Genomic DNA, 24,334 nt, shown 5'->3' with positions numbered 1-24,334 from the left:
GCTCTTATTTTCATGACCTGGTAGGACATAAGGACAGCAGGTATATACTGCTATATATATATATATATATATATATATATATATATATATATATACACATTATATATATAAACATTATATATATAACAGTGTGGGTATATATATATATATACTGTTGAATTATATATTTTGTTTTACTTTTTTTTATTAGAAAAATCAATTTTTATTTAATTTCCTCTAAAATTTCCTAATTAAAAAAAGGGAATTTTTGAGGTCTTACAAAGGACTCAGATAACTTGCTCAGCCAAATTTTTCTGGATGTGTCTCATGCTCAAATATTCCAACACTTGCAAATTTTATGCACATCATTGCCTTAGAACATAGATTAATACATGTAAGGATCTTTCTCATCCTGGCTGTCTGGATGGCAGATGAGAATTTTGTTTTCATCTGCTTGCATTAGTGTGCTCAGTTTTGCTATGTTTGCTGTTCAATACATGTTTCAATTTGCTGTAAATAATAATTAGAAAAACCCAATTCCCCTGCTATAGGAGTGGTAATGCCAAGAGAAGGGGATTTCCTCTGTCTGCTTCCTTGGCCTCTTTGTCACGGTTTGTGATGTTTTTAACCAGACTCAGAGTCAGTAATGAGCTTTTAGGGCAGCAGAGTAAGAACATTTGGAATGAAATAGGTAACCTGCAATCCTATGGAGTGGGGAAGGCTGATTCTAAGTGAGGTAGCAAAGATTTCTCACTGAGGATGTAAAGCTAGCTGCTTTCACCACCATACTGGCTGCTCCACAGAGAAATTTATTCATGCATGACAGTTGTGCGGGTTTTGGACAGAGGTGATGATTTCAGGACTCTGATTTTACAGTATCTCAAAATCTGTAAAAACTTTTTAATTCATTAGTCTGTCATGCAGAAATTCACTAACTTTTGCACAGCAGCCCTCTCAAAGTTAAAACAACCATGTTGTATTTCATAGATGAGAGCTCTTCTGACAGCGAATTTAATTTTTTAGTGGGGAAAAATAGAGAATTCTAGTATAAAAAAATTTAGAGATGGAATTTCTGACGTTGTAATGAATGACTGGAGGTTGTAATGAATGACTGGAGTTGTTCTTCTGAAAATGCTTTCTAGATGTTTTTAGAAAGAAATGTGATGCTTGAAATTTGAAAGTAGCTTTGTTCCTGCTTGCTGTGGGTCTCCAATGAGTTTTGTTAGTGAAGGCAAATATTCTCAGTCTGGGATCCCAAGCACCACTGATGAGCTGGTGTAGGAGTTGGGCGTCCTGAACCATCTGGATCCATGGGCAGTTGCCTATGCTTAAAGACAGTGCTGTTTTCCAGAACCCTTGCCTGATTTTTATTCATGGTTATGTAAGCCATGTATACTTTAAAGTGTCTGGAAAACAGTTGGGAATGGAGGGAATTCACTGGGGTTTGGTCAGAGTGCTGAGAGGTTGTGACCTGCTACGAGGTGCACTTCATCTGAGCTGCTGGCAAAGGGTCTGTGCTTGCTCAGGCCATGAGGATTTCATTGGTTTCAGCCCCAGCCTGTCAGGAGCAGCTTTAAGATGGAAATCAAAATTTGTACTATCATGGAAGGTGATCATGAGCACGTTGGACTTTCCAGGACATTGCAGCCATCTGTTTTCTTGCTGACATAATTCAAAGTGTTGGTCATGCTGTGAGAAGTAGAACAAGGGTGATTTGTCATGAAAGTTCAACCAATTCTCTGTGTTTTGTGGCTTTTGTACAAAAGCCAAAGAGTTTTGCATACCTTCATATTTTGCAAATATCTGTGAAATTCCTTCAGCAAACAAATTCTCAATTGTGTATATGCACTCTTCTGGAGGTGGGGAATTTCTGCATTTCTTTTGCATTTCTGTTAACCTCATTTTATGCTGTGTTTTTTTGTTTGTTTTTCATATTGTTTTTAAGTAGCAGGCCATGGCATTGCCAGACTATTGAGGGCTACTAATCTTTGCCACCATGCCAGCTCAGGGCAGACCTAACTGAGGAAATGCCCAAAAAGCCAATATTTTTTCTACCTGAAGACTGCCATTGCTGCAGAAACCCTGGATTTGAGCTACAACAGTAGGAAACAAGGGAAAATTGTTCTTTGTTCACTGCAGTTTTTATTTCTTGGGTAGACTGGAGTAGTGTCATTGCAATTATAAATGTAATTTGATAGTCAAAGCTGCGTGTTATTAAATGTGAATTTGCAATAGCAGCAAGGTAATAAGTGTCTTTGTGGATAATAAATATGAAAAAAAAAAGGTCATTCTAATGAAAGTCTGATTCACTCTCAAATTTTTTCATTGTATACTTTGCCCAGTGCTCACTAACATTATCTGTTTGATTCTTTTATGGTATAAATTTCATAATGGGAGTTACAGGGCCATTGTAAATTCATTTGAATGACCTTTGGATGGCCACCAGAAGTTGCTGTGAATCTGTGCTCTTCTTGGAGTGAAGGTGTGGTAGTACAACCTCTGGGAGATCTTTTATTAATGAGAAACATAGAATTATGGAATCTGCATTCACTTAAGCCTGCAACTATGTTCTTGTGTTTAAGCAAGACTGCCTTGAGGCTTTGTCTGAGAATGTGAACCTAGTTCTGCTTAAAATAATAGGGAAAGTAGGAGGCAGGAGAATGGGACAGGCTATATTTGGAATCTGTGATTTCTTACACTTAAATTCTGTGAATTCTTATACTTAAATCTGTAATGTGTTTATGTATAGCCAGATCACATTAGTACAGAACCAAAGAATGGTTTGGGTTGGAAGGGACCTTAAAGACCACATAGTTCCAGCCCCTTCCATGGACAGAGACAACTTCCACTAGACCAGGCTGAATTCTGACTGAGCTTTTCTTCAAAACATACTTTGTACTGGGTGCAAACAGCTGAGAATGGGGGACTGACTGAGGACAAGCAGCTAAGTGGGAGGCTGGGAAGTCATAACATGATTTTCAGTTTCTCATTTGAACTCTCAGCATGTTAGAAACAAGTCCTAGCTCTGGAATGGTTTTCCCCAGGAGAGTGGAGGTATGTATGAGACAAGAGAGCAGCCTTTGCTTGTAAAGGTGCTGTGATGAAAGACATGGAGCATTTCAAAGGGGAAGAAAAACTCACCATAGGGTGGGGAAAATGTTACAGGGTTTTTCCCAATTTATTGAAAACATTAGGGTTTTGTTTTTGCTTTTGTAGAAGTTCTGTCAGCAGTTGGAATTTTTATACATTGTGCTAATCCTACCTTTATATAAAAGTCATAAATCTTATAAATTAATGCATCAGGCAGTTACCAGAACTCTTCAGTCTGTTTCTTTTTATGGAGTGACCTGACACTTTTTGCAAACAGCAGACCTAGGTGCTTTGCATGAGCTCCAAACTGCATTTGTAGTGATCAGCTCATAGGAATGGACTCTGGCCCTACTTCCAGTCGGGTGAGAAAATGTGGTTTAAGTTAAATGCAATAATACTGGAAAACAAGATAGGAATTACTGACCTTTTGACATTGGATTTTAAAGTTTAGCATAATGGTACAGAGGCCTATGAATGTTTTTATTGGTACTTCCATTAGGTCCCTGATAATCTTGACATTTCCAGCTACATAACATTTTCTGGGGTGTAAAGTCTCTTTTTTTCCATCTCCCTATTCTTCAAGAATGCAGATACATTTAATGGCTAATTTGCAGAATTTGTTTTGTTGCTTGCATTGCTCATGAAAATTAAGGGGTGTGATTCTGAACTTTGAGCTGCCCTCTAAATGTGCAACTTTTGAAATGTGCAACTATTTACAAACACGAATCACAACTGCTTTGTTTACTCTGTGAAGAAAAAACCTGAGTAACTGCCAATAATTGAAATATGTTACAGAGGGAAAACAATTATGCATTTAATATCAAAAAGGCAATTTTTGATACTGCAGGGCAGTAAGGTAGTCTACTCAGTGTCTGTCCTTAAAGCAGAAGCATTTATGGGCAGTACAGATGACCAATATACATTACAGAACTGAGTTTTTAAAAAGTGTTTTCATTCCAGCAGACATCTTTATTTTTTTTACATAGGCTTTTGTTTCACATGATTCTGATAACTCTTGTTGACAATCCAGCAAGTTCCAAAGTTCTGGAATTCTCTTGAGGTTTTCTTGCACAGAGACCAAAAAAAAAAAAAAAAGGTTAAATGCTTCCAGTGCTCCAGCCCTGAAGCAACATTCTGACATTCTGCAACCAGATGATACGTATAAACTTGCTTCCCATAAGAGAGCAGTCTAGTGCTGAAGGAAAAAAATATAGCAATGTTTTTAATATCAGATGTTCTTAACCGAAGCATCTGGTTTGAAATGTTCCTAATTCAGAAAATGTCATGTTAAGGAAAGTGCAAAGTACTTTAAAATAATTAGGAAGGAATCAGGTGATTTGAAGGAATAGCAAACCTCACTGGGTTTCTTGGAAGACAAGTCATGCTCTGGAAGAGCTCAAGGAGTCATTGCTGCTGGTACTGGTGGTACCTGCAAGCATCACTTGGGCTGTTTCTGGCCCAAGAAGCCAAAATCTTCAGCCCATTTCACAGATGTTTATTTTCTTGCCTCTAGGTAACCAGCTTGGGCCTGGGTTACTGAGAGAAGAGAATGGAAATTGTGTAACACAAAAAAAAGCTTTTGAGTGGTGCTCGAAGAGGTACTTGTGTATTTGTCAGTGTCTGCTACAATTAATTTTAGGAAGCATGTCTTCACTGGAATAAAATCAACAAATAACAAGGTGTAGGCGTGATATCTCCCTTATTATCTGCTGCATACAGCTCATGGTTTGATTTGTGATAGTAACGAGAGGGACTTAAGCTTGCACTGATAACACCAAATTTGCAATTTTGCTCAGAATTTGAAGCTTGGCCATGCCACTAGAGCAGCATTTACTGCACAAAGGCTTTCTGACCCTCCTGATAAATGGAAATAGAGCTATGAAAATAAGCACCAGTGGATATAAGTTTTTCAGTGCAGGACACTGAGTGATGGAATTTGGTGTGTCTGACAATAGTGGAACTTATTGTCACTCAGATACTAAAGGAAAAATATGTATTTTTAACAAAGAACATGCAATTTTTTTACATTTATTATACTGTGAAACTAAACATGCATAACCCCAGAGGAAAACTGAATTTTCTTTTAATACTTTTGAAAGAAAATTATTTTGCTGTTACTGTAGTATTCTTTCTGTTGTTTGCTGGGATGGGCTGCTTCAGCTTCTGCCAGTTCAACTGGCACATGTTCCTGCCAGCAAAAAGAAAGCAGTTCCATTCCCTGGAAGTTTCCTAGTTTGTACCAGGAGAGAGTTTAGTTCTACTTGACCACAAAGGTTATTTCTCAAACAGATATTTTAAATTTTTTTTTCTATTCTTTGTAGCAACTCTTTGAGAAAAGGCAGGAGAGTAATGCCAGGAATGGCTTTTGGTCCCCATGCATGCACATTTTTCTCCTTCCACAGGGGTAAATATTGATCAGTTGGACAGTTCCTTGTGGTTCTTGAAACTTAGGTTTATGTGAATTATGGTATTCCAAATAGATGCTTTATTTTAGAATCTGTCTTCTTTCAGGTCTTACTTGCTCATGAACTTCTTGGGTAAAAAGCATTTAAATTGGTTTCTTTATAAAAATAGTGTAGAGCACAGGACAAGCCACTTCCTTTGGCAGCCTCTTGAGAGATTACTGATTGCAGATAAACTTTCTCTCTCTTCCTTAATGCTGTTTTACTTCTACCTTTTTTGAGGTTTTATTCTTCCCTCTGTTCCTTTGAAATTTCCTTGTTTCCTAGGACGTGATTTTGGTGTGGTTATGCTGTGTCTGCTCACCTAGCAGTTTGCCACAATAATTTTTTCAATGTCTTGATGAAGTTAAGGATGGGGGTCAAAGACAAAAAGATCTTACTGGTGGTGTAGAAGCCAACACTTGGGCACAGGTGAAAAACTCCATCTGAGAGAGCATCTCTCTTGTCCTGGCACAAAGGCAGCTGTGGAGCTCTGTAGCTGTTTTTTCTCTGAGTAATTTTTCTGGTCTATTTTGCCTTCCTTTTAATTTCCCTTGATGCTTCATGGAATGAGATTGGATAGTGTTGACTGGCAGGTCAGGAAAATGCTTCGATAAAGAGAAAGTCCAGGTCTTGAACATAATTTTGTTCCCATGCAGCAGCACGAGAGTTCTGTGAATTTTCATTGGCACAGCCTTTTACCAAGCCTGATAATTGTTCCAAGTCCTGTAGGGAAAAGGGAAGGTAACTCTTCTTGGATTAATATTTTCAGGTTGTCTGTAGACTCAATGCAAGGAATTTTGTGGGTTTTGTCTGAAGCCATAAGTGCAGCATATTTTAGAACTGGGAGCTCAAAACATCCCTTTAACATGATTTTTTAAAATCTCATTATCCCTCCCAAATAATTGTTCAGCCTCTTTTGGGTCATGCAGTAAAGAAATAAAAATGGTGTTAACCCCAAACAATAACAACAACAGCAAGTTATGTGTCATGCTCTGTGAAGTGTCTGGGGTACCAGTTATTCTGGATTTGTACTGTTTCATTGAATGACTTCTGTACTCTTTTATCTGGAGATTTTATTGGGAAAATTTTAGCTCACTGTTTTTATGGCTTTTCTGATTCTTTTCTGGTTTCCAAGCAAGCAGTCTGCCCAGTGCTGGCAGTGGAGGGCTACAGGCTGGGGCTGAAGGAGGAATCAGTGTCTTTTATTAGAGCTGGGTTGGAATCTTCTCCTTTATTCCTATAAAGTTTGTGTTTTCCCTTAAAAAACACCAATACCAAACCAAAAAGCAAAACACTCCCGAACAAAACCACAAACAAAGGAACCTAACTATGGTTGCACAAGCATGATTTTTTAGGAACTCAAAAATCAACCTGACATCTCCCCCAGCTGTGCCCCAACAATGAAGCCCACTGCAAAACTGATTTTTTTTTTTGACCAAGAGATGCAAAGACTGTGAAAATGCTCAATAAATTCCATGTTGTACTATTTTTTTTTTTTTTTTTGAACTGTAGAGATTTTCAGTGGAAAGAATGTCAGATAATTTTGGTATTTCTCCCTGCAGAAGAGATGTGAGGGGAAAATCACTGGGAGGACCTTGAGAAGTTTTGTGCAGAGGCTTCCCAGAGGAGGGCTGAGGTGCTGTGATGGGTTTCCATTGAGCTCATCAATGCAGCCTCTGCATGGGAAGAGGAGGCTGAGCATCAGGAGAGAGCAGCTGTCCCCTCAGGTTTGTGCAGGTGGCTGCAGAGCTGGAGCTGCATGAGACAGGAGGGAAACAGAAACAAAAGGGAGGGGAGCCAAGGTGATGCTCAGCCAGACGGTCATGGGAATTGAAATGAAGTTGTCAGGAGCAGGGATGAGTGAAACCTTGAAGTTCAGGGAGCCTGCTCTAATTCCAGAGGAATGGCTCTCTCTGGCCAGTTCATGGATTTAAGTGGAGTAGCTGGAGGGGCAGGTGAAGCTGATCTCAGGCCAGATTAATCCCTCAAGTAATCTTGTTGGCATCGTTGTGCTGTCTTCCGTCCATTTCAAGCTTCAGTGGAATTCCTTCAAAGATGTGTTTGGCCCTTCCAGCTCTTGTTTTACAGAATTCCACTGAATCATCACGTTTTACCAGATGCTCCTCAGAGCCTCTGCCCTGCATTGCATCACTGGTGTCAGGACAGAGCATCGGGTTACTGGGAGAGTAGGTTTCCTTATAAAGAAATTGCCATTCTTGTGAGATGTTCTGCTTAATGAAGTTATGGCTGCAGCTGTAAATTTGCAAGTGTCTGCAGTGCCAAAGAACTGAACAGATCAACAGCAAACTTCCATTTATGTGTGTGTGTGGGAGGCTTGGCAAACTGCTTCCCTCATTCACTCCCTTGAGTGTTTGAGAGACAAGTTCTCTTTCCAGCTTTGCCACCAACACACTTGGGGATGTTGGAGGCTTCAAGTAGGACCTGTGTTCCTGTTTCCTGATCCACAATGCAGGAATTAGAGTATTCCCTGTGTGCTATTAGGAAGCACTTAGTATTACTAGACAGAGCTACATAGCCGGCCCTTATGGAGCTGACATCCACTTGGTCTGATTCTAGCAATAATGATTAAATCCAACAATATTCTGTGAGGAAGATGGCCTCTGGTAAAGGAAAAGAACAGAATAAGTACCAGGAGAGGTACACATCACTGGAATCTAGCTGCATGTCAAGCAAGGAATGGATATATATTTCTGTAGGAAACCACAAATCCTTTGTCAACAGAACTGACAAGTCATCCTTGACTTTTTAATCCACAGAATGGCCTTATTAATTTTAAATGTGCCCTGTATTATGGCATGCAAGGATCAGATGCAGACCTGAACCTTCTTACCACATGGAAAACATTTCAGAGAAGAGATGGAAAGCATTATTCTGTAAATGCATTTATTAGCAGCACAAACTGGAACAATGGAGCACGTCGGGTCTCAGTTTGATTGCACTGTGTCCCATGAGTTGGTGGGTGATGGTTTAGTGTAGCTAAGAAAGTACAACAGTTTCAGTAAAAAGAACTGGACTGCAAGGAATACCTTTTATTTTTGATCACATATTACTATGTCTTTAGTAATTTTTTTCCAGCTGACTTTTAAAATTTAATTTTATATTTTGAAGATGTTAAATATTACTCTATTTGGCCAGTGGCCATAGAGTTTATAGCCAGAATCTTGTTCAGTTTCATGTGTAATGAAACAAATGCTAATGAACTTAACTTCAGAAATCCAGTTTGGGAACACCATTGTAGTATACTTGAAATGGAAACACATTTCCAGATTTTTCATGGCAATCTTGGTAGGAACAGCCTTTCTCCTTGTTTACACAGTGAGCACAGCTGTTATAAGAACTAAATTCTTTTAGAACTCTTAAATAAAATATCTATCTTTTCCATTAACAATACACTCTGAGAAGTGGGATATTTGCTTCCAGGCAGTAGAAGTGTTAAGATGGACTCTGTGAGGGCAAACTGAGCACAGACCCACCTGCTTCTTTTGCAGCATAATTGACATTTTCTGTAATTGCAGAGGACAACCCAAATTGACCTAAGTCTGCATGTTTCTAATAATAAAATGGAGTCAATAAACAAAAGCCACATGTACAGAAAGTGCACCTGTAGAAGAGATCACTTTTCATTTTGAGCAGTGTCAGATGCCTGCATAGCAGCCTCAGACTGCTGGCATATTGACTGCCTAGAAATGCTGTGTTACACGTTGAACAGAATGTAATGAGGGTGCTAATTAAAGGTTGCTAATTGAAGGCCTCCAGATGATGCAGGGTTGTGCTTGACGACTGGTGGAAGCAGTCATCAGCTGTTTGTGTTGGTACTTTTCTATTCATGCCCAACCGCCTGAGGCTCATGTTGGTGTCTCTGTTGGCTTTCCTAAATGTCTTTTTTTGGTTGCTCCATGTACCATGTGTTGAAAGAAAACCTTCTAGTTAAAAGACTGAGCAGGGACAATGGGTAAAGGTGAGCAGAGTGCCTGGATGAAGGAAATTCTGAGCAGAATCATATCTGAAGGTTCTGCTTGGACGCAACATAAGCTTTGTGCCTTTTTATTTGCTGCTTCTTGAGTGTTGCCTGCTCTGAGGTTCTCGTGAGATTTCTCGGTGCTTCAGAGGAAGTCAGTTTGTAGACAGTTTTTGTAGTCTGTTTTGCATAATTTCTATTTAGAGAACATTTAATGAGCGATAAATAATTTCCAAATGTATCTATCATGCATTAATGCTTCTGCCGCATCAAAAGAAAATATTTTGGTTGAGCTTATTTCAGAGTATTGGCATATCAAAGCCTAGAAGCCAGATGACAGGCATCACCCTAGGATTGACTCATTTTTGGCGCAGGCAGATGCAGACATGCATCCATGGGCATTACACCCCCCTCCACTTTGCTAGTGATGATCTGGGGTGGGCTCTGTCCACAGCATGTCAGTGCATCCTGACACTGCATCACCCTGAGCATGACATATTGCACACTGAGAGATAATCCAAACAAAACTGAGCACAAAAAAGGAAGAGTTGATTATTTATGAAACAAAGCAATCTGAGGAAAACCTCTCAAGGGCAGCATAAACATGGGAACAGTTTCCAGATATGTGAATGACTTAAGACAGATTGTGGAGCAAAGTAAAATCAATCTATGTCATGGACAGGGAGGAGTAAGTTGGTGCTTCTCTGAGAAAAAAACCAAACCAACAACAACCAGTCTTAAGAGGAGAAGAAATACATATTGCAGCTTTGATATACAAGATAAAGTTTCCTTCTGTGCATACAAAAGCAGAGGATGGTCAGAAACAGAGAGCCTGGTCCAGCAAAGGCTCAGCCATAGGAGACATCAGGCTGGAGTTAGGATGTGCTGTGTGCACTAAAACTTGACTGTAAGGCAAACTCAAAATAAGTTTTCTCTTACAATCCTCTTTTATCTTCCTCCCAGACTTGGTTAAAGTTAGGTCCTCAAAGCAGACAAGAAGCTTGGACTGAGAAGTCAGTGGTGCAGGTGTGCCCTGATATGGTGTGCTCTGACAGTGAGTGATGTTTCTCTGTACTTGCAGGTGCTTTACAAGCCAGCCTGAGCAGAGGGGCAGCTCTGCCTATCCAGGCTGGCACACAGACACTTCATACATTACATCCTAATTCCGTGTCTCACCAAGTCTCCCATGATTCATTAAGTGATCAGTACCCTACAGTTTCTAGACTAAGTGCCCAAACTGTGGCAATCTTCTGGGAGGTGACTTAAAGTACGTGAATGTTTGTTTTTTGGTTTGAGCAGACTTGTTCTCATAATGCACACTTCCTAAAAATCAGTGGTGTTGTTACTCTTCTCTAAGAAAAAAAAATAGGAAGGATTCCTACAAATGATGTTTCTTGTCAAAGATAGAGCTGGGTTTAACTTGGCTCTGACTTTGTAGTGAAACCTGGGTGACAAACTGGTGGGGAATAGTGAACTAGTGTGTTCACAAGGGACTGAGAGGATGAACTGAAATTTAGGCATTGAGATAGATTAATACTTTTTTTCCTCTAAGTCCATCTTAAGCATTGTGACTTGGTGTGTTGCTCTGGCATCAAGCACTGGAAAAAAGACATTAATGGTTAAAATCCTAGGCTGGTGGAGATGTTGCCAGATTGGCTGTTTAATGCTTTGTTTCATTTACTGTATCAGTGGTTTCATCCGATGAAACAAATCTACTGTACTTTTTTTTGTTCAATGAACTGAAAAATGTATATTTTAAATTTTTTTCCTTTGTTTCACTACCTGAGATTAGAATTAATGACTCAGTTTTATCTTCAGGAGGTCAATCTTCTCTTCTCAGTTTACTTTCAGCTTAATTTATCTTGACTGTGATTATCCATGGTATATAACTGTGTGCTTTCTATGCAGCCTTAGCCCTCACAAAAGCTAAACAGCAGATTCTCTCACTATACTTTATTTGTCCATGCCCTTCATGCTCATCCATGATTCTAAGAAGAGTTACTTGTAGTAAAATAAGTTCTGAGCTCTTATTAATACAGGAAACATTTTTTTCTTTTGAAGTTTTATTACTTGGTCAAAGCTGAGAGTGGCTGAAGCTCTAGCTCCCTCAGAGTACCTGCAAATAATTGGTTAAATGTTTATACATCTGAAAAATGTGCTCTTTTGGCCTCTAAAATCAGGGATTGGAGGTTGCTCAGCCTTACCTGATGATACAGAATTACCCTCAAGGTACTTTTATCTCAGTTAGAAGCTGTTACTATTTTTGCGGCTACAGTAAAAAATATGGAAGCAGCTTTACATAAAAGTGACAATATCAGCACACCACGAGAAAATCATTGATGAGATAGACTATTCCATCCTATAATTTAGATTCTTTTTATAATGGAGAAAAACTTAATGGCTTTAGTGTAGTTTATAGCAAAAGATTATTTCTGAGAGCCTGGATAAACATTGCTAGGACCTATATTTCAACTTTCAAGTGTTTAACAAAGAATTATGGGATTGTCTTATAACTATGAGCTAAACTATGGGAATTTACGTTTTCCTTTTTGCAGGATAGTTCCTCTTAAAATTATACTCTTAACAATGGCTTATTTTCTTGTGCCAATGCTTGATTCCAAATACTGTGGCTTGGCAGCAGGCAGGTCTCAGATTTCAACCACATGTATTTCAAAAAAATCAAAAGATCCTTATTTGGCACTCGGCTTACATATCTTAAAAAGCTGTGTTTGTGTGTCAGATTTAAAAATAATTGAAACCAGGGGTGTAAAAACCTGAACTCTTCTTCCAGGATGTTTTGACTTCAGTTGCTTCCAAGAGCATTGAAGGGAACAGAATGGAAACCGTGTGCAGCATGAGGCACTGACAACGCGCGGAGAGAAATGGAAATGCCTGATAGCACAGTGGCCTTTCCAAAAATATTCATATTTGTCTTTCATTATGTATTTAAGAGAGATATATGCACACAAGTGCATGATGCCCTGGAAAAACTCTGAAACTGTGCAGATTTTGTTTGGTAAAGAGGAGGATTGTGTTGTGTAAGGAAGTGTTGTAGGTTTGTGCTGACCGAAGCTCGGTTGCTGTATTTGTATCTGCAACAATTTAAGAGTGGGAGCGCACTCCATAAGGAATTAAAATTGGTGAGGGAATTAAAATGGTGACCTACATTAGAACAGTATGTAGTTCAATATCCTAATTTTTCAAAAATGTCTCTTTGGAACTTTAATACCTCTGAATTATATTTTTTTTACCATTTAGGTAAAATAATGCTGCTTGTACTAGAAGTCACAATATACAAGAGGACATCTCTTTATTTTTTACACAGCTTTTAGAAATGTTTGGAAAAAAATGATGTAAACTCATAGCTGGCCTCTAGTAACCCATTATGGAGAAACTTCTCCTTGTTCCCTTGGAATTTGTTTTTCATCCACAAAAAATTATGGAGGAAGTTGAGTCCCAATCTTCTGCAAGTAAAACATCCAGCAAGGGAATGGCTTATAACAGACATGAGGGGAGGAAATTCCAGCTTGCTTCTGCTCATTACTTATAGGTAAGGCAAATACCAACCAAGAAATTTATCCCAAAAATCATCAAGTAAAGCACAAACTTGTAGCCTGTGATGGATTGTGCTATAGTATAATATAATGAAAAATACAAATTAAAGCTGACACATACCCAGTATTGTTTTTCCATCTTTCCATAAAAAGGTTGTTGTGTGGCTGATGGTGACCCTTCCAGGCCTTACACTGCCCTGGCTCTTTTGTGCTTCCAAAGGATGGAGGGATGTAGAGAACAGCAAAGGGTCCCAGATGGAAGGGGAGGGTCACAGGGCTGGGCAGATACCCTGCATGACAAACAGGTAATGCTGTCATGGCCACACCACAGAATAAATAAGAAAACCTTTTGGGAAATCTGGAAGACATAAAGAAGCAACAGAATAATCTACTGCATGTAAAGGGACTCTTTGTTTGCACACATTTTGGGGAAAAAACAACAAACCAAACACCAGAAACTCAAACCAAAGATGGAGAAAACCCAGCAAATTCCTACACACTCACTCATCTTTTGTAGCAGAGGTAGAGAAAAGAAAAATCTATTTACCAGATGGCATGTTGCAGTTTGATTTTATGGCAGGCTTGGGCCTTCCATGAATTATTTTTGGTGGGTTTTTTTTATGTTTGCTAAGGATTCTGCTTGCACAAAAAACTAATGTGAGCTATTGTAATTCCAGTCACTTACTCATCATTGGAAAAAAATCTCCATGACCCATAAAGAGGAAAACAAAAACTTTGAAATACAGTCATTTCTGGCTATCAGTGTTTTGTTTTTTTTGGTGTAGTTTTTGTTGTTCTGTTTTTTTTTGTTTTCTTTCTTTTTAAAATCTGACATTTCTTGTCAGTCTAATATGTAGATATATCTATAGATATAAGCAGAGTAGATTTCTATGAACAGTGTTGAATACTTTGTAAAATACCTGCATATTCTTTTCAAAAAATTTTGCTACAGGTTCAATTTGAGTTCAGACCAAAGAGAATTTGAATTTGGAATTAAATCAGATTTTAATTAATTCAAATAAGTTGAATTCATTATTTTTTTCCTCTTCTTGACTTTATATCCTAACTTATGGTTTAGAGTGTGTGGTTTCTGTTGCTTTTGTTGGTATCCTTCAGAAAACATCTTAATTCATAAAGAAATCATAGTAAGGAGGCTTTTGAAGCACCTTGGTTTAGTAGCTCAGCAGGAGCTGTGTTCCTGAGACAGGGAAGATTTCACAGGGCAGGAAGATTAAAACAAAAAACCAAAATCCATCTTCTCCTCCAGACTGACAAAGGGACAAATAATTATTTTATCCTCCCCTTCCCCTCTGTCCCACCCTAAGAATGTGTATAAATAGTATTAAAACTAAAACACTAAGGGAAAAAAAATCAGAAGAGTTCAAGCTGGCCTGGCCTGAGGCAGTTTGACTTTATATTCTTGCACATACATCTGCTCAGTTTTACTGTGCCTGACAGCATGTAAAAGGCAGAGGCGTTCAATGTAAACATCAATGCAAACATGAAATATATTTTATTTCAGAAGGGATGACTGTTTTGCATTTATCTCTCTTCCTTATTGAAATGTTTTCCCCCTTGTTGGCTGGTGTCTTCTATTTTTTATTTATATTTTGTTGCAGAGCTGAAATGGAGGAAGTGGCTGGAATATGGATATGATTGCTAGGGGAAGTGTGAGTTTTGGTTTAATGTTTTGGTCATCTTTAGCTACAAGCAGTGATGCTGTCCTGACATATATTACCTACCAGCAGCTACATGTGGTTGTGAATTGCAAGCTAGCCAAGAAGTCATTTCAAATTTGCTTTGCTGAAAACCTTTCACTCCAGCTCATTCTCCTCAAAGGGAATTCAAGATCTGCCCCTGTTTTCAGGTACTGAATATGTAGGTAGGTTTCAGTAACTTCCACAAGCAATTAACTCTTCATCGTGTAGATAAAGTAGGTCAAGTATGTGGGGTAGATATGCACTTCACGTATTTTGGTGCCCTTCTGGAAGCTGAAGAATAAAGATTGTTTGGGTTTTTATCTTTCTAAACGTGGAGCAATTAGTGCCGTGGAGAAGGAGATAGCTCTGCAGCATTTGTAACCTAGCAAGCCATTGGGAAGCTATACCATGTTTATTTCAACTTCTCCCTTTAGGAAGGAGGCTTCCACTGCATAAAGCTGGTGTTGTGTCCTTTTAGCCTGTTGTAACTTGGAGTGGAACCTAGTCAGAGTGGAATGATTTTTTTTTTTTTTAATAAAGTTGAAATCTTGTGCAAATAGATTCTGGAATTGCAAGCAGATTCTTGAAGTAGCATCTGACTTGTTGTGCTACATGAAGCATCATTCCTTGTTTCTGTCCTTTCTTGGGAAGAATATTGACTGTGAGACAACAAAGATGAGTAATGAACCTCCTCCAAGGGCAGTTGAAGTCAGTTGTGCCCTCACAACAGGCACAGCCTTTAAATCCCCTGGGTCCCTGCCCAGCTTGTTTCAGGGACAGTTTTATGAATCCTACCTCAAGTCCAGCTGTAATATAAATACATATAGGCAAGCTAGGCAAGAACTTAAGTAATTTAAATAATTTGTTGTGTCACTCAACTTCTGACTGCCTGCTACTGCCACAAGAGCCTTTATCCTATCAGTATGCAATTCCACTTCCTAATTTGTCAAGTGATTCCTCCAGCAGTGAAAAAGAACTCACAAAGACTCTGTACAGTGAAAATTATTTATTGCTATCAGTTGAAAATTAGCCCACCCATGGATATGTTGGGGGTGATAAAATTTAATTCCTTGCTCATTGTTGGAGCGTCTGGTAGCACTGAACAGGGAGATGTCAAAAATCATTAGGGAAGCAATATCTTATGAAAGACTCTGTAGTTCCAAAGTCACTGGCTCCTCCTCACCCTGCATGGTGAATTCCACAGTTTACTGGCTGTCTCTCGGTGCTCTTTTTTCAGTAATCTTTGCAATCGACTATGGATTTGTGTACGAAGTCAATTCAGTGGCATGATTAGCTCAGTGTGTTTTTGCTCTACCTTTACTTTGCAGCACCCAGTTTCCTCAGCTGTGGAAGCAAAACTGTGGAACTGTTTTGTGTTTTGTATAAAAACTGCTCCCTTGTAAAAACACTCCTGTAATTGTTTTATTTTCCTTGTAATGTGATACAATTCCAGCAATCTCACTGACAGTTGTTCTGCTACGAAAATTACAGGGCAAAAAAAATGGCAATGCCTAAGAGGAGGAAGAGAGGATTTTGTAGAGAGAAGGAGCTGGGTTTGGGCTGGGAATACTTGAATGTGCTGAGAGTGCTCATCTTACCTGAAGAAAGAGCTGTGCTCTGGGACTGATTAGTTATTACCTTGGACATGGCAATGCAGAATTACTCTAGCAGAATGCTCAAGGCCTTTATCAGGTGGCTGCGCACTGCTTTGGTTTGTCTTACTTGCCCTGAAATGCAAACCACCCAAGAGTCACTTGGGCAAAAAAGGCAAATCTGTGGTACCTCCATCTGTTTAGAAACTCCTGCTTTAAGTAAATATTTTATTGCACTTTTCTCTTTTCCTTTATCCACTTAATCCACATCTCTAGAACACTGTAAAAGACTTTTACAACCTTGTCCAGGACCATTGCATCTTGGGGAAAAAAATTCACATCTATTGTTCATATATCTATTATCTGTTGGTATTTTATTTCATAGCAGGAGAGGTTATTATTTGGAAGGATGCATTGCCAGATTTATGTATTAAAGACACATGCAAAAGTGTTTACTTGAGAAGATGAATTTTGCTTTCCCCCTCACCTTTTTTTTTTTTTGGTTAGGCTTCTTTTTTTTTGTTTGTTTGTTTTAAGGGTTTGGGCTTTTACCATTTAACCTAGATTATTTTGTTCTAAAGTTGGTATTCCAGAGAATGAAGTATGGTGGGCCAAAATCTTGGGTGGAATTTATTGCTGTGGCATGTGTTTGGAGTGACTGAATATAAGTAATTGGAAATGCAGGATATTTGGACACCAGTCATTTCTAGGGTTTAGCAACGCTTAGCACACTGTGCTTTAAATAGAAAAGAAGTTGAAATAGCTCCTCTCAGACTGGAGTTGCTCCAGCTCCTGTCTGCTCTAAAGGTCTGTGCCAGGATGCTGGATTCCTGAAATCTAGTGCTGGAGGAGTGGCCACGTTGTGCCTCAGTGCTGTGCTGATATCAGTGCTGCCAGCACCCAGCCTCTGTGCAGTGCTGCTGCATGGGTGAGATACAGGCCACGGGTGCACCTGGGCTGGGGACACCTGTGTTTGTACTTAACATTCATTTTAGTGCTGCAACACAGCTCTCCTCCTCATCTGTGTCCTGGCCTCCCACAAATGAGAGCATTTCATGTCAGCGCTGAAAATGAGCTATTTATCACCTGGAAAGACATGCTTTTTGAACATTTTTATGCACGTGTCAATGATAAACATGTTTTTTTTTATGAAATGGACAATATGTGCATTGGTCAGACATAACTTAGTCCACTGCTATGTATGAGGTCTCATAAAATACTGTTAGGTGTTTTAAATATGGTCTGATCATTTGGAAAAATTATGGATCCTTATGGTAAAACATATATCTGAGTCAAAATTGAGGACTCAAGGTGAAGGTAATATCTAGTATGATTTTTTTAAATCAAGAAAGAGTCCTACCCTGTTTAGCTGTCCTTTCTGTAAGGTGAATATTTTATTTTTTTCTTCAAAGTAGTATCATGCAGTTATTTGTCTGGATGCCTGTTAAGGGTCATAGTATGAGTCAGTCATTACCAGGGATTGACTGATTGATTGAAAATGGTAACAATTTGGCATAAATTTTTTATTCACAACAGCAATCACTCAACACTCTTTGCTTTAAGATGTCTGATGGGATTGGATGTACCAGCTAAGCGCTGTCCTGGCTCCTGCAGGCTGCCATGCAGAAATGGGGTGAATCTTTGTGCCTTTTCCCAGAGACATATCTACCAGCTGGACTTGGAATCCCTCAGTTCTAGATGGCCAGAACAGCTGACTTCAGAAATTGAAAACATTAGGTCTACAGGGTAGGGCAAAATAAAGGTAAAACAAGGCTGAGAACAGATATGCTCTCTGCCCACTTGTCCTTCCAGGAGGATTGTTCACTCTTTGCTTTCTGTCCACCAATTTTTCATGGCTGTGTTATGATAAACTCTAATCAATCCCCTCTGAGATGCTAAAGAAAAATCTTGAATTTCTCTCTTCCCTGGGGCCTGGATTTTGTTCCCTGCTCCTTGCAGAAGTGTCCCAGTCACCACCCACATGCTGCAGGCTATTGCGTCTTTCTTTTGATGATGCTCCCTTGCCACAGGTAATCTTTGTCCATGATGTATCCATTTAGCAGGCAGGACAAATAATTCCAAATAATACACAACCAGACTGGATGTGCCCTTCACAGATTGGCAGATCCCTCATCAGTGCCCATAAATATGAGAGGTGGAGACTACAGAAAGGAGAAGGTTGCTCATTCAGTCTTTGGTGAGATGAGGTGGTGTGAGACCTCCCTGAAGAAACTCTCACTCCAGCAGAGAAATGTTTTATGGTTTGTGCCCAAAGCATCTATTTCTGTGTGCAGTGGAGAGTCTTATGTAATATATTCCTCTCCACGTGTTCTCTTTCCCTTTTAGCACTGCTTCTGGTCAGTGGGGTCTCTCTTACAGTTGCTGCATGCAACAATACAAATATGACAATTCCAGATCATCCTTTTGTGGCCACTGTTTTGTGTCTGTCTTTCACCCTCTCAGCCCACTCAGTTCAAACCTGCTGAGGGAAACTCAGTGATACCACCCGAACACAGAAAAGCTTCAGCTTCTGAGGGACTTCTGTTATATGGCAAAATGTGTAAGAATAGTTTGGTTTTGAAAATGAGAAGACTGTGCCAAAGAAACTCTGTGAAGCTGAGCTCCTCATTTTGATTTTGCTTTTTTTCTGGGTGAAAAAATGTAAAAAAGCTGAAAGAAATTAATGCTAAAGGAAATGGAAGGAAAGCAGGTTAGTTTACTGGATGCAGGGCAGTGGTTTCAGAGAGAGCTGAGCTGGGTCTCAGGGCACCAGATCCAGGTACACCAGCACAGAGCTCTGCTCAAACTGAATAATCTCCAGTGAAAAACTGTATAAAATTGTCTCATTTTTAAAATTTTTATTTTATTTCCTAGGGAAGCTATGAATTTGTGTCTGTTTTTGTTGAGTAGCTTGTTTATCATTAACAAATTCATCCTTGCATGGTTGTGAGTTGTGTTCTGAGTGAAAACATGAGTATAAGGATGATGTATTTCATAGTATACAAAGCAAATTTTAATTTGTCTCTTTTGGGTTTATTTTTTTTCATTTATTGGACTTGTTAGTTCACTGAGTTTATAACTGCCTTGAACCAGTTGGTTTGGAAGAACCAGCTTTCTTATGTTTTTTGTGAAACAGCTGCCAGCAAAAACATGTTTGTTTATTCATATAGATTCTTTATTTTCTTAAAAATGAGTGGATGATTTGACATGCCTTAGAGAAGTCAAAAAAGTTTTTGTTCATATGATAGACAGGGCTTATGAAAGCTGAGAGCTTTAGCACATTGTAGATTATGAATTTAAATGTTAATTATTATATATACATGTTAAAGTGGATATGTAATGAGCAGAAATAATATTACAGTTTTATTCACACTTCATCACTCTATTTCCTCTACCTCTGTCTTTATTTGAAAGATCATCTCAAAATAAGTAAGAAAAGCCTTTAGTCCATGCTCACTGGAGTGTTAGTTAAGTAGCATCCTTTCTTACAGGCAATTAGACTAATTTTATCCAGGTAGCTGCCTGGTTGTCAGAGTTATTTTTTACTTATATGAAGGCACTTGAACTGAGGATTTTAGAGATTATGTGAAGTGGGCCAGTCCTTGGAAGCAAAAGATCTTATTTCAGACAGAAGTCAGTGAATGGAGGAAAAGTGCGTGTGCGTATGTGTGGGGGCAGGAAAGAGCAGGGAGAGGAAGGGGCAGGGTTACAATAATAATGATGGTCAGGATCATCTGGGTGCACTTCTTGAGTTTATTACTGCTTTATTTAAGTATAACACTGCCCCATTTTTATCCTGACCAGCCTCTCCTTTACCCCAGTGACTTCTATAATAAATGTGGAGCAAGTGAAGGGGAGATGTGATCACTGAGGATTAGCATCTGTGAAGCTGGAGGGAGAAACAGCTTCTTTTCAGCAACTTGAAATTTGAGACAGAGCTGGGAGGCAATGCAGGACTGGTGGAGACTGAAACAGATGCATATATATACATACACACACACATACATATATATAAACCTGTATATGTATGTAGGTTTATGTTTTGGGTTTCTTCCTGTGCAAAACTAAAGGAAAGATGAGCCTGAGTTTCAGAATGGTGTCAAGTTCAGACCCTTTGAAACACCTTTTCAACCCATCTATAATGCATTATGTTTAACACTGAAAAAAGTGAGGAAACTGAGCCCATTAGTTATTGTACAGTAATTTAAGCTCAGGTTTAAGATAAAGGAGAAGGCAGGACAAAAGCTCAAATGAGAGCTCAGCCAAGCTGAACTCTAGGAGTGCATCCCCTCCTTCTGACAGATGACCTGAATGCTGCATATACAGAATTTAAAGTTGTTTGGAACTCCCTTTTTTATTAAATTAATCTCATATTTAAATTTTGTCAGCTCATAGCAGCTCCTTCTAGTGACACACATTCCTTGCATACAACATTAAAGTGCTTTTCTCTTTGCCTTGGGTTGTTTTGATAAGGGTCAGAGGAAGAACAAAGGAAGACAATGTAAATACTGCTTAAAAAACCTACCACCAACAATGTAAATAGGATTAAAAAACCTACCATCATCCACTACTCCAAACTCAGAGGATAAATGGCTCATTGGACTTGCCAAAATTTAAGGTAGTTTATAGCTGGCTTCTGAAAGGACTGAAAATTCTATTGCTTTGTTTAAAAAAATGTGAAGTAGGCATGTAATTTATTTTAAGCACTTGTATCTTTTGTATTCCATCTCACCCCCTCATTGTACAAACCATAAATCTTCAAGTTCTGCAGATATGTTCAGTTGTCCTCTCCCAGCAACGAGGGAAACAACCTTTTGTACAAAGGTATTGACCAAATGCCTTTAATGCATTTTGCAACATATTCCTTTCTTTGCTGAAATTGTTGATCTTTGTTGAACTTCTACCACAGATAATTATTTTATCTTTTCTCTTTTAAAATTTTGTCCCCACTGCCAAATATTTATTGTTTTTGTGACCCTTAAAGAAGGTTCCCCCAACAGCCAGACAATTGTAATTATTTTCCTTGGAGTCCACAGGAGCACAGCATGACTTTCACAGAATCAAGAGTGAAATTATGCCATATGAGAAAAGAGACAGTGCAGAGACTTCACAAAATGTTAAACCAGAATGGAGATCTGGATCTGGTGATTGCTTGGCTTGTCCAGCTTGCCTTTTGGTGATAGGCTTATCTGGTTTGATTGTAGAGTGTTATCTCAGTTTCCAAATACCCTGCCAGGAGAGTCTGTGCTCAGTGAATGAGCTGGTAAGAAACTTGTGCTTTATTTTTATTTCTTGTAACTCACATGCCTTATTTCTTTAATACCACTGAAGTGTTGCTCTGAGAACAGTTTAAGCAGTTTCCTTGTGAGGTTTTTCAACTCCCTCATTGCCATGGTGTTTCTTTTCCTGTTCCATTATTCCTGTGAGAAAATATGATGGTCTCTTCTGGAGAAAGGAGATGTGATGATTCTGGTGTCTGAAGTGTCTGACTGAAGGAGCCTGATTAATTACCTGTACACTGATTTCTCCCAGAACTTAGTGATTTATAGCACCTCAGCCCAGGTCATCTTCATACCTGTTTCAAGTAGTAACAAAATGCTCCAGCAAATCAGATGTCACCATAAGAACACTTTAAAATAATCTTATCTGGGAAAACCTTAATTTAAATGGTAGCCCAAAATCTCATACCATTTTTTTTTTTGTCAAATACAGCTCAACAAAATTTGAATTATGTTTATTTTCTCTCTCTTTGCTTTTCTACCATTTGAAGTGTCATATAGTAGCAATTACTTAATAATCACTCATATAATGAGTGATCCTCACGAGAGGGATAAACCTCACAGGAGGCATAAAAGCTTTTATAGCTAAAGATTTCACCCTTCCAGTCACTTCTGTCCTAAGACTTTCTTGTGGAAATTTCTTGTTTTGCAAATTTCATTGTAAGCTGCCCTTGCCCTTCCCCTTTTTAGGCCATCTCAGATGCCCTTACCCTTTTTAGGCACATCTTTATTCTTTGTATCTGATTTATGTTTGCAAATGCAGTCGCGAGGGCCCGAGAAGTGTTCGCGCTGGCGAGGCGCGTTGCGCGACATCCAACACGAATGTGTGAATATTCAGGCTGTTTGAATTAAATCACAACAGTTGTTCATCCCTCTGGGCAGCACACAATGTAAACAGCTCAGGATTATGCAGGATGAACAGCTCTGTTCAGTCCTGGCCAAAAAAAAAATCATCTAGGGGACGGACCGTTGCGGTGCCGATGAGTGGCCGGCCATGTGTCGGCTTCATCGCCACATTTCAGAGGATGGGTGGTTTAATGAAGGCCAGGGCTGGGGGTAATAATTCATTCTGTGCCATGAGGTTAACCACAAGCCCCTCAGAAATGGCAGCCCTTGCTGCTCCGGCAGATGTGCTGGAACCCTGCGCTGTGACTGGAGGTTTTTCAGCACTCCGCTCCCCCCGCCCTTCGCTCATTGTAAAGCACGCACCCGTCCTGCTGCCAAAACTTTTAATAAAAAATAGATTTGGGTCTGCAGTTGCCAGAGCCTTTATCAACCTTCCAGCCCAAGTCAGAGTAATAAAGGCAGAGAACATCTAAGCGTGTGCTCTGCAGATGATTGATTTCTGCTCTCGGATGTCTCGCAGGCAGTGGCTCCCACCGTTATTTTTACACAGTGTGCTGCAGGGGACCCCTGAAAGCCTCTTCCCTCCTAGTTGCACAAAACATTTGGGATCATTTTTTTGCCTTTGAAGTGAGTAATTTCTCTGTAGACAATTAGTTTGTTCTTTCTGCTGAAGGTACTTTGTCATTAAGTTTTGGATGGGTACTCCTTTTATTAAAGAGTATTTATTATTTTATTACTTGTCTTAGATATTAGAAAGTATCATAAAATAAAGACTTTCAGGGGACCAGCCTTGTAAAAAAACCTGCTGAAATATTTCTAAAAAAATCCCAACCTCTTTCTTTGTTTCTCTTTCTTCCACACAAGACAAGATCACTTTACATTCAGCCATTATAATTAATATAGGTTATGTAAGGGAAAAAAAAAACCACTCCAAATATTAAACCCACAGAGGTAACATATACTGAAACTTAATGGTTAACTAGTTTATCAAATGAGAAGTTTTCTGTGAATGTGATAAAGATGTGGAATGAAGATAATCTAAAATGTTATCCAGCTATTTGTTACTGCTCCTCATCTGGGACTTGCAGCCTTCTCACTTGAGATGTTGGAATTTTGTCTGTAAACATTCCTCATTTGTCCAGTGCAGAGTAAAAGGTGTTAATTCATCAGCTTAATCACCTGTCAGTTTAAGGTGCTCTGTCCCACTTCTCACTGGAGCTCAGAGGGTCCATTCCCATCTCAGGGAGGAGACTGCTGGGGTTGGTAATGAGGAGCTCGAGGTACAGAATTTATAAATCCAGAACCTGAAGTACATATTTGTTCCCCATATCCTTCATCTGACTGAGCTAAAACCTGTACCAAATTGAAGCAAAGCTGATGTAAGAGCAAAAGAAGCATTTGTGCTTTTGTAACTCCAGCTCAAAGTAATGTGTTCTCTTTGTAGGAATGAGCTGCTTGCCAATTTCAGGTAATGTTTAATGTATATTTTTTGTTGACCCTTCTAAGAAGATATGTTCAGGTGGGAAAGAAATGAATAGGTTATCCTAAAATGAAAGAAGTGAATAGGTTTCTTTTTGCAGGACCCAGATATACCCATGGGCTGCTGACATGCAGGGAGCATGTTTGTGGGAATCCTTATTTCTAAATCTGTAGGAGGCCATTGACATTGAGGGCAATTCTGGGAAAATGAATAATCTTGACTTCTGGGTGTTCTGAGCTTCTCCAGGTATTCTTTGTCATAGCTCCACTGTATTTCTGAATTCTTTTTATATTTGTTGTCAGTGACACATGTGTACAAATTTTTCACTATCTTGTGTAGAAAAATTTGGATCCACATTCTTCAGTTCAGCTAACTCAGATATTAACACCTC

The sequence above is a fragment of the Melospiza melodia genome, chromosome 5, assembly GCF_035770615.1.
Source record: "Melospiza melodia melodia isolate bMelMel2 chromosome 5, bMelMel2.pri, whole genome shotgun sequence".
Taxonomy (NCBI): domain Eukaryota; kingdom Metazoa; phylum Chordata; class Aves; order Passeriformes; family Passerellidae; genus Melospiza; species Melospiza melodia.
This window is presented reverse-complemented; position numbering follows the sequence as displayed.